This window comes from Balaenoptera borealis (genome assembly GCF_965194805.1).
Source record: "Balaenoptera borealis genome assembly, contig: HAP1_SCAFFOLD_901, whole genome shotgun sequence".
Lineage (NCBI taxonomy): Eukaryota > Metazoa > Chordata > Mammalia > Artiodactyla > Balaenopteridae > Balaenoptera > Balaenoptera borealis.
Window position 1 is genome coordinate 283,947 of NW_028123303.1, and position 12,223 is coordinate 296,169.

The following is a 12,223-nucleotide window of genomic DNA, read 5'->3' on the forward strand; positions in this document are numbered from 1 at the left end:
GATCTTTTATTCAAGTTTGTTTGCTCGTTGCAGCAGGAGTGATGGCCTGTGCCTACCTAGTGCAGGCATGTTATTATGGAGATATGGCTTTGGTCCCAGACACCACAATAAGGAGAATATCATAAGAAAGCAAGTCACACGAGTTGTTTGGTTTCCCAGTGCATGTACAAGTTATGTTTATGCTATACTGTAGTCTATTAAGTGTGCAATAGCATTATGTCTAAAAAAAGTACATATCTTAATTTGAAAGTAGACTTTAAGAATGCTACCCATCATCTGAGCCTTCAGCAAGCTGTAATCTTTTTGCAATAGTAACATCAAAGATCACTGATCACAGATCATGTAACAAGTATAATAGTGAAAAAGTTTGAAATATTGTGAGACTTACCAAAACATGACATAGAGACACGAAGTGAGCAAATGCTGTTGGAAAAATGGCACCACCAGTAGAGCTGCTTGACACAGGGTTGCCACAAACCTTCAATTTGTAAAAAAAAAAAAAAAAAAAAAAAAAAAAAAGCATTATCTGCAAGGTACAATAAAGTGAAGTGCAATAAAGTGAGGTATGCCTATACATCCTGCCTCAAAGCAGAAATCCTATTTAGATCACCTTTAATTTCTCTCTATGATATATCAATAGTTTTCTATTCTAATAGGGTTCTTACATTTTTTATTACACTTATTATTAGGTATATGATGTTTTGATGATAATGTAGATGGCATATTTTTTAGTTTTTAATTTTATAACTTTTCAGACACAGAAAAATGTTAGTGGAATTTTTTAATGTTTGGTCTCTTATCTGGCAACTCTTCTAAAAACTAACTGATATTCTAATAAGTTATCTGTAGATGGTTTTGGATTTTCTGTATCCTTAATTATATCAACTATGGAAAGTGACAGTATGATTTCTTCCTTTCTTAGCCTTATATTTCTGATTTCTTTTTCCTGCCTTACTGCTAATGCCATTTAATACTTTTACTAATAGGTTGAATAGAAAAGGTAAGAGTTGGCATTCTTATTTTGTTCCTAATCTTACAGTGGACGTTCTCCACATTTCACTATAAATAGGATGGTGGCTCTAAAGTTTTTTGTAGTTTCCCTTTGCTATGAGTTTTTAATCATACATAATTATTGAATTTTATCAAATGCTTTATCTGACTATACTGATATGATCATATACATTTTCTCCTTTATTTTATGGATGTGGTGCATGACATCTATTGATATTTGAATGTTAACTCACCTTGCATTTCTGGAGTAAAACAACTTGGTAGGAATTCACACACACACACACACACACACACACACACACATTCACTCACTCACACACTCTACATTTGATTGTCTAACATTTTGTGTATGATTTTTGCTTCTGTATACATAAGGGAGATGGGCCTATTTTCTTTTCTCATAATTGTCCTTTTAATTAGTGAATAGTATATAGAGGGTAGAGATTTAAAAGACCTTTTAAAAGGTCTTCTTCTTCTGTGATATAATACAATACAGTATTACTCCATTTTTTAAAAATGACCTTTTTCATTTTCAAATAATTTCAAATCTGCAGAAAAGATACAAACAGAGTTCCCTTTACCTCTCTCCCAGTTTTTCCTATTGCTAACATCTTATACTACCATAGTATATTTTTCAAAATTAAAAAGCCAACATTTATACATTACTATTAACTAAACTTAAGACTTTTTTTGGATTTCACCAGTTTTCCTGTTAATGACCTTTTTCTGTTCTAGGACCCAATCCAGTATATCACATTCCACTTAGTTAGTTGTCATGTCTCCTTAGTCTTCTCTGGTCTATGACAGTTCCTCATTCCTTCCTTGTTTTTCATGATTTTGACAGTCTTGAGGAATATTTGTCTGATATTTTGTAGAATTGTTCTCAGTCTGGGTTTGGCTGATGTTTTTCTCATGATTCGACTGGAGTTATAGGTTTTGACAAAGAATACCGCAGAAGCGAAGTAACCGTCTCATCACATCATAACAGAGAGTATGTAGTGTCTCCGTGACATCACTGGTGATGTGAAACATCATCACTTGCATAACATGGTGTTTGCTTGGTTTCTCCACTGTAAAGTTACTTTTTCTCCCATTTTATACTGTCTCTGGAATTCAATCATTAAGGCCAGCCCAGGACTGGACTTAAGGGGAAGATTAAGCTTCACCTCCACCTCCTTGGGGAGGAGATGGATGCCGGGGGGGGGCGGGGGGGAGGTTACCTACATATGGAATTCTTCTGTTGGCAAGATTTGTCTTCTCCCTCCCTCCTATTATTTATTTATTTATACACTCATTTATTTACTCCATTATGTTTTAATATGGATTCTTTATAATCTATATACATAATTACAACCTTAAAAACCTCTGGTTCCCCCACTGACATACAAACTTTTTGAGGAAAGGCTCTGTTTCTTTTTTATTTTTGTACACTCTATGCGTTTAGCATAGTCCCCTAATTTATAGTGGACTTCCAGTAATTATTTTTTAATGGATATCTTTCCACTTCAACTGAAAAGTACCCTTTCCTTATATAATAGCATTCTAAATCCAAAATAAAAGTAGATTTTAAAATAAGTAAAAGTAAACTCATGCATGATCACCCTGTAATAAGTATGTAAAAAAGCAAAGGGTACTGCAGAAATAACTTAACCATTTGAGTTGGATGTGTCTCCAAAAAATATTGAAGCCACATTTGGAAAGAAATTACAGTATCTGATAAGCCAAGGATATGACCTGCTGTGTGCTTTCTCTTTTTTGTTCAGATCACCAAAGGAGATTAAGACCCCGTTTTCTCCCTTCTCTGGAAAATTATCATCTGATGCAGTCACTCAGATAACAACAGAGAGTCCAGGAAAAACCATGTTTTCATCTGAGATTTTTGTTAATGCTGAAGATCGTGGACATGATATTCCAGACCTCAGTACACAGAAGTTGGGCAAAGTTCCTGTCAAGTTTGCTTCATCATCTTCAGTCCAACAGATTACTGTTCTTCATGGCACAGATGGTAAGAGAATTTTAGGTCACATTACCAACTTTTGTGTGTCATTAACTAAGAAATTTCTTGATTGGGTCTTTCTAGTTAGAAAACCTAATTTTAATTTTAAGCATTAGGTTGTACATGATTAAAACATCTTTTATTTACATAGCTATGAAGAGAATATAATTTATTATGTTTTTACTTCAATTTCTAGTGAAGTTAACAACCTATGTGAAACTCATGCTACTTGTGGCTGACGTATTTTCAACTCATAATACTTGTCATAAGAATGCAAGTAGTTCATGAAAACATAAAAACTATAGAGGTTCAATTTTAGGGAGGTAGATAACTATTTGGCATTGTTTCTTTTACTATTGTTTTGCATGATACAGTGAACAGATAGCAAACACAATACCAGTCTATTTCTTGCTCAAGAAACGTTGAGCAGGGACCCAGGTTGACTGTGACTCTGCTTTCTTTAAAACATGGAACCTTGGATTCATCATCATAGTCAACTGAAAGGGACGAAAAGCATGGAGGAGCACATGTTGGGAGGCTTTTATGGGCTAGGCCTAGGTGTGGCCCACATCACTTTCCACTGACTAGGAATAGTTTAGCTGTGCTTTCCAGGATGAAGAAGAAATGAGTTTTGGTGAACAGCTAGCAATTTCTACCATAAGGTCTACATTTAGAGTGTTCCTATGCTATCATGACAGTGATATTTTTATAGTGCTTATACTATATAACATTCAAAATTATAGCAAGTTATTTTCTTTTTCAGACCAGTAACTGGAAAGTTAAGTTCCCATTCTACCTCCAAATGAGGGTGGGAACTTTCAATTACTAATTTTAAAGTATTCAACAGTTTGTACAAATCTATTCAAAATATATTTTAAGTTTTCCTACTTGTGCAAAAAGTTTATCTGTCTGTAGGTATAAATGGAATATGCCTAAATGTATAAAGAAAATTGCTTAGTTCCACATGTAAATTGCACTGAATTTAATTTGAATAAATACATTTATATGTTGAAATGGTTATATTTCTTTTCTTTTTTTTTTTTTTACTTTTATTTATTTTATTTTTGGCTGTGTTGGGTCTTCATCGCTGCGTGCAGCCTTTCTCTAGTTGCGGCGAGCGGGGGCTACTCTTCGTTGCGGTGCACGGGCTTCTCATTGCGGTGGCTTCTCTTGTGGTGGAGCACGGGCTCTAGGCGCGTGGGCTTCGGTGCATGGGCTCAGTAGTTGTGGCTCGCGGGCTCTAGAGCGCAGGCTCAGTAGTTGTGGCACATGGGCTTAGTTGCTCCGCGGCATGGGGGATCTTCCCGGACCAGGGCTGGCACCCGTGTCCCCTGCATTGGCAGGCGGATTCTTAACCACTGCGCTATCAGGGAAACCCGAGATGGTTATATTTCTTATACATTTTTATTGTGATATAAAATTATGCCCCCCAAATGTATAGTCTAATCAATATCACACAGAACACCTTTAATGTGTCAGTTACCTATTGCCACCGTGATACTGTATAAGAACCTCGAAAATCTCAGTGCTTTATAACAACAGACATTTGCTTTCCTCACTCATGGGCTTATGAGTCAGTTGGAGTTTGGCATCAGGATGCAAAAACGGTTTGGGTCTGTTCCACATGCCTTGTACTGAAACCCAGGCTACTCTGGGTATGCTGTTTTCATGTTGGTGGCAGAGCACAGGAGAGGAAATCCAACTGTGAAAGTGTATTTTATACCTCTTCTGACATCAAATGGATCGGTCTACATAGAGCCCACAGTTCACGGTCTTACCTTTACATACAGGTACTTGGTAGAAAGGACTCCTTTAAAAGAGAAATATTATTTGGTTTAATAATAAAAGATTTTTAACTCTGTGGATTCAGAAGTAAAATTTTAAAAATATTTTAAAAGTATACAGAATAGCATGTTGAATTTATGACTATGTGTCCACTGCTCTGAATTAACAAATTAAGAGTAATATGCTATATGTTTATATTTAGTTCCATTTGCAAGTTTTTTGAAGGAATAAAGTTTATGGTTGGACTTTCTTCTTTACCCTTCTGCAGTCCTTTCTTTCTCTCCCAGGAACAACCATTATTTGCTGAATAGTCGCTTCTTCCCCCAGAGATAGGCAGTCCAAAGTAACTTTAAGACTTCTGCATCCAAACAGAAAGTTGTTGAGAATTTCAAAAAGCCACTTATCTTGCCTCTGAATTCTCCATCTCCACATGGTAGCCATTCTTGCCCTGGGTCCATTGTAATTCTGCCCAATTGTTGTTGTCCATTTTCTGCAAACTTTGAACTAAATGGTAAATTTAACCATCACCACCAAGCTTTATATACACTGGTGGAGGAAGAAAACTACTAAGTCAATATTCTAACAATAATGACTACAGCAACGTCCAAAGAGAAGTAGAGGCTACAGCCTATTTTTCCTGTTATTTAAATTCTTCCAGCCTCTATACATTTCTTCATTCTCCTTGAATTCAGCCAGGTTCTCATTGGCTGGGGCTTTGCCTGATAGGTTGGTACAAGTATTCCTAAGTAGTCTAAGGCTTTGCTAGCCCTGCATAGGTTTAAGGTCATTTTTTGTTAATTTCTATGACCAGGCTTGGTAAAGTGGTCCCCTAGGTGTAAGCCATACTCCTACTGACTTTCTTCTTTTAAGGTAACCTTATTTCTCCCTGATAGTTAAGGTCAATTGTAGTTTTAGTCAACACTATGGCATCCTATTCCCTGTATTGTTTCAGTGACATAAAGAATGTAAAATGACTAGATGGCTCCTGTCTCCCGGTAGAAGTGCCCCTCCCTTATTTCTAAGATCTTCCATCAAACAAAGCAGAGTCACAGAGATAGAAAGCAAAAGATTTTAAAGGCTTCTGCCTTTGTTCCTAAATATATGCATTCTGTCTGTAGGATAGGCAAGTGCCATATGTGGTTCTGAGCACATGCCGTATTTGGCAAGCTAGCATTCCAGCCTCAGAAAGTGATGCCTCCCAGCTTGTGCCATGACAGTTATCAGTAAATTGTTCACTCGCTTTTTTGTTTTTGAGTTTACCATAGCTGTGGGTGATCAGGCTTGTGAGGAGAACAGTGACTCCCTTTAGGCATCAGCCTGTTGTCTCATTTCCTTCACTATGAAGTCAGTTCCTTGGTTGGAAGCAGGGTACTAGTAATATGGATTCCATGTCAAATCATCAGAATGATGGAGTGGTCAAGGATGGTAACACAATTCTAAGTAATATAAAAGTTGTTATTGCGTCCAGAATGAAGGAGATCTCATTCTACTCTGGGACTATCAGACTCTGTCTAGAGTATTTTGATTTTTATAAACTAGACATGGGCAACTAGGAGTCCATCTAGAGGTGATTACAGGATGCAAGAGAAGACCATGGTCCATAAGGATAAACTGAAGAAGCTGTTGTGTTTAATCAGGAGAAGTGGTAGCTATCTACAAAATTCTATTTGAATGAGCAGTACAACCCCATGAATACTGAGGAGTAACCTAAACAAGAATTTTATAGGACTCATGTGATGGCAATACTAATCCTTTGTGTAGGCATAGAAAAGGAGAGTAGACTAAAAGGAGGGATGGGATATTTCTGAATGGGAAAATTGAATATTTAAAGATGTCATTTATTCCCAAATGAATTTAAACTCTAATGTAATTCTACTCAAAATTCTAATGGAATTGTTCTTTTGAACTTGTTTAATTGATCTTAAGTTTTTTCCGGAAGACTAATAAAGAAAATACTGGAAAAGAAGAGTAATGGGGAGGATAAATTTTAGCAGCAGCCGGTGGAGTGTTTTAATGGGATGCCTGGAAGTTGCAGACATTATTCTCACCCTTGACCTATGGGCCCAGACTTAGTCATATGTCCATACATGTCTGCAAGGGAGATTGGGAAATACAGTGTACAGATGAGCAGTATGTACCCAGCTAAATATCAAAATGCTGTTACAGAGAGAGAGAGAGTTTCTACCACATCATGAAAGAAAAACAAGTGTATAGAAAAAGATTTCAGGGACTTCCCTGGTGGCGCAGTGGTTAAGAATCCACCTGCCAGTGCAGGGGACACGGGTTCGAGCCCTGGTCCGGGAAGATCCCACATGCCGCAGAGCAACTAAGCCCGTGTGCCACAACTACTGAGCCTGTGCTCTAGAGCCTGCGAGCCACAACTACTGAGCCCATGCTCCACAACTACTGAAGCCTGCGTGCCTAGAGCCTGTGCTCCACAACAAGAGAAGCCACTGCAGTGAGAAGAGTGAGAAGCTCGCGCACCACAACGAACAGTAGCCCCCCCACACCGCAACTAGAGAAAGCCCGCGTGCAGCAATGAAGACCCAATGAAGCAAAAAAATAAGAAGAAGAAGAAAAAGATTTCATCTTCTATAATAATCAAATTACTACCATGTCACAGACATTTTAGAAAGAATTTTAGCAGTTAGTATTTAAAAAAAAGAAACTTTATAAATGACATAATTTTTCACTCTGAAATCAGAAAACTTATGTGAAATGGGGCAGCAGGGGAGAATGGGTATGCTATTAAACAGGAAGTCTTTATTACAGAATTCTTTATTATTGAAAATTTAATCCAGCCTAAATTTTTAACATTATGAGAAGGGTTAAATACACTTAATGTGTAGTAGAATGATAAAAAATGTGAAGATAGGAAATAAAATGAATATTTTATTATCAATGTAAAGTAGAAAAACTGAATTCCACATTATACATACTATACACAACTATGTAAACAAATAAGAAATACAGAGGAAAGACCTGTAGAAATACATTAAAATATTAATAATAGTTATCTTTGAGTGGTAAGACTTTGTCTTTTTTATTTCTGTGTATTTTTTTAATATTGAGAAGTTATACTTTTTTAATGGGAAACTTATTTTGAAAATCTGCCACATAGAAGAGAATTAGATTTACTTTCTATGACTCTGGAGGGAGAACCTTCAAAGATCAGTAGTAGGGGTTAACAACGACCAGGTTTGGGTTCAATATAAGATAAAGTGTTTCTTAGTTAGAGCCATCTAAATATGGAATAGATTGCTAAGAAGTCGTCTTCTCAATGAATCCTACCCTTACCACTCTATTTAAACTGCATCCTGCTGCAATTTCCCAAATACTTCTAATCTTCCTCAGCATTTTCTAATTTTTGGGGGGGGAGTGGCTGTTTTGGGTCTTTGTTGCTGCACACGGGCTTTCCCTAGCTGTGGTGAGTAGGGGCTACTCTTCGTTGTGGTGCATGGGTTTCTTATTGTGGCTTCTCCTGTTGCAGAGCGTGGGCTCTAGGCGCACAGGTTTCAGTAGTTGCAGCACGAGGGCTCAGTACTCGCAGCACAAGGGCCCTAGAGCACGTGGGCTTCAGTAGTTGCGGCACATGGGCTCAGTAGTTGTGGCGCTCGGGCTCTAGGGCGGGCGGGCTTTGGTAGTTGTGGCACGCAGGCTCAGTAGTTGTGGTGCACAGGCTTAGTTGCTCCACAGCATGTGAGATCTTCCCAGACCAGGTATCGAACCCCTGTCCCCTGCATTGGCAGGCAGATTCTTAACCCACTGCACCACCAGGGAAGTCCCAGTATTTTCTAATTTTTTATGTCACTAATAATTTATAAAAATACTAGGTGATTTACTTATTTAGTATGCTAATTGTTTACTGTCTATCTCCCTCTTCTAGAATGCTAGTTTACTGATACATTCCAAGAATCTTGACCACTGCTTGGCACATTAAAGGTGCTTAATATTTGTTCAGTTAATTAATAAATGTTTTCTTATTAATTATTCTGATCTTTATGTCCTTAGGCCAGCCTTTACTGTTGCCATATAAGCCTTCTGGTAGTACAAAGATGTACTATGTTCCCCAATTAAGACAAATTCCTTCATCTCTGGATTCCAAGTCAGACACCACCATTGAGAGCTCACACTCAGGTATTATGCAGAAATTATTCAAAATTTTATTTTTTGAAATTTTATTTGTGGATTGGCTGTTTAATTCTGGATGACATATGAAAGCTCAGTGCTCTTTAATCTTTAAGTGAAACATGGAGATTTTCATGACACAGGCTCTGGTTCAGATAGGTGAGTTATTTGGTCAGATGTATTGTGTACACTCAAACATTTGATAAATATTTGAAGAAAATTGTATGAACAGTTACTTGTTTGGGTTAGTGGACTCCATCTAGGACAAAGGTTTCCAAGTTTTCTCTGTTCACAGTCACCTTAGTGTTTGGGTGATTTCTTTTCTCATCATCGTGGGGATATAAATCATCAGCAGCATATAAATACATGAAGTATTTTTTCAGACACTAAGCTATTATGTTATTAGGGTATAAAAATACTTAGCGTTTTGATCTTACAGCTTAATAAGCAAAAATATTTTTCGTTTTGTGTTTGAAAGAAAACATTTTACTTTGTTCAGAAATATGCATAATTACTTGCTAACGAGATATGTGTGGCTATTAGGGCACAGTTTCTCAAACCTTGAGATGAGATTGGACACAACCACCCTCATTTATTGCTTTTGTTACAGAAACCGTCAAAAATCCAACTCTGCAGAGATACAGACAGCAGCATTGAAAGGAATGTAGCAGTATCTAATGTTGAAACTTTAAACTATCTTTAGCGATTAGTTTTTGTCCTGTACACCAGATATTACATATCACTCTTTCTCTAGAATTTTAAAATATCCCACAACATCCCTGTGAGATCACCACAATAGAACTGCAGATTTAGAAAATGAATAGCATCCTGTGGAGGAACTGAATAAATATTTTCTGTGGAAAATTATAAGGATACGGAGTTGGTATGGTGCGGGGTTTTGATTGTTGGGATAACATATTGATTGGTCCACAGGAGTTGACTTGGTTCAGTTTAGATATAAATTGTTCATGATTTGTCAATAGACATCTTTATAGGTGTAGAAATTAAAAAGAAAGTAGTTGTCCCTGGTCTTACGCAGATTTTCTGTTAATTTTAAGAGGACCCAACTAGTATCTAATGGTAACTGAGTTAAAGCCCCGATATAATTGCTCCTGATTTCCCACTGTGATGCCACTGAAAAAAAGAACCACAAAATGCTCATATGTTAGGATTGATTATGAAGCCTATAACCAGGAACTGGAAGAAATTTTCACTACCTGCATGGCTATGATTTTAAAAACTCACTTAGTGGCTACGAGACATAAAACAAGCTTACTTAATTGATTGTAGGTAGGAAAATCTTTTATCTCAGTCTCACTTTCAGCCCCCTAGTTCAGAAGACAGAATGTACCAATAGAAGTCTAATCAGGTGTTCCAGTATTTTTTGAGGCCTCCTGTGTACTTCTATTCATTTACATCCTAACTCTTCCCTTTGGAGACATTAACTTTGAGAAAAATTGGACAGTAGTGGGAAGAGGAAATGACTCAGGGATGGTACACTGTATCCTGAGAAATACTGTCCGTATAAATAAAGTACTGAATGCATCAGTTAGACAAGAAGAGATCTGTTGGCTATATATACTTGAGGTTGTCATTTATCATGTTCTGCATCTATTCTGAGAGTGAGGGAGTTGACAGTAGAAAATAATAGTTTCTTAGACCAGTAGAGCTGATCTAGATGAAAGCCTAGGAATTGTTCTGATAGATAGTGTCTATTAGTATGTTGTGATTCTATAGATACTAGAAAGATCCAACTAGAGTTTGGGGCCAAGGGCAAGTCATAAACCATTGCAGATATTTGGACCAAATAATTTCTCCTCAGTTGAGAATGAGTAAACAATTGAACTCATAAAATTCTTTTAGAGACAAAAACAAAGGGACTTCCCTGGTGGCGCAGTGGTTAAGAATCCGCCTGCCAATACAGAGGACACGGGTTCCAGCCCTGGTCCGGGAAGATCCCACATGCCACAGAGCAACTAAGCCTGTGCGCCACAACTACTGAGCCTGCGCTTTAGAGCCTGCGAGCCACGACTACTGAAGCCCGCATGCCTAGAGCCCGTGCTCCACAACAAGAGAAGCCACTGCAATGAGAAGCCCGCGCACTGCAACGAAATGTAGCCCCCGCTCGCCGCAACTAGAGGAAGCCCGTGCACAGCACCGAAGACCCTACACAGGCAAAAATAAAAATAAATAAATTAAAAACAAAACAAAAACAAAAAAACAAGGCAAAGGTAACCTCGCAAAGAAAGAGATAGATGTTAGAGATTTACTCATTAGGTCAAGTAACACTCTGAAGTAGTAACAGGATTTCATTTATATCTGACAGTAAGTTCTGTGAAGATAGGTATGATAGATGTTAGAGATTTACTCATTAGGTCAAGTAACACTCTGAAGTAGTAACAGGATTTCATTTATATCTGACAGTAAGTTCTGTGAAGATAGGTACTATGTCTTTTTTTTTGTAAGCCATTTTATACCTCATACCAATATATAATATAGATGTTATTTTTATATTCATTTAAAGACATTTAAATATTTTGTGTACTAGTACTGTCAATAGGAGCAAAAAGCCATGGGGAGAGAACTGGTTGGGATTTTTAAAACAAAGTGAGGAGTTAATAGCAGAAAAAAATGGTGGAGTAAAGACCTCCAACATTTTGCCCTGTGATAAAAGCAACAGAATTTTGGCAAAACTTTATGGAAAACTTTTCCAAAACTCGAAATTAACCAAAGGCTTGTAGCTTTTGTAGTAAGCATTTATTCAAGAAAAATGGCTGAACCTTGATAAGAATAGTAAGCTTGTGGCATTTTACCTTGCCCTATTCTCATTGCCACACTCAGCTCAGTGATAACCTTGAAAAATATCAGCCTGCATTCCCAGGACTGGAGGGAGCAGAACAGAGCTGGACCTCTTTCACAATTTCATTCCCAAAGAATTGTCAGTATTTGATCTGTCTGATGGCTCTCTGGAAGACTCCACTCAAAAGGCTTATCTTTATTTGACCTTACTCAGAGCTATCCAGTGCGTATGAGCCTCTGTGTCTATGTGTGAGGTGTTTGTCAAAAAACACTTACAGGCAAGTGTTTTATTTTAGTTTCTTAAATATTTATTTATTTTATTTATTTATTTTGGCTGCGCCGGGTCTTAGTTGCACCACTCAGGATCTTCGTTGCGGCATGCGGACTCCTTAGTTGCAGGACCTAGTTCCCTGACCAGGGATCGATCCCGGGGCCCCTGCATTGGGAGCCCGGAGTCTTACCCCCTAGACCACCAGGGAAGTCCCCAGGCAACTGTTTTAATGT

The 12,223-nt window shown here is 37.6% G+C and overlaps 1 long non-coding RNA gene across 1 annotated transcript; it reads left to right on the forward strand.

Annotated features, from left to right (window-relative positions):
* Positions 1-2,223: 2,223 nt before the first annotated feature.
* Positions 2,224-10,480, forward strand: LOC309621696. Its single transcript, XR_014240191.1, has 2 exons — positions 2,224-3,016; positions 8,804-10,480. It is a non-coding gene; the product is annotated as an uncharacterized lncRNA (long non-coding RNA).
* Positions 10,481-12,223: the final 1,743 nt, after the last annotated feature.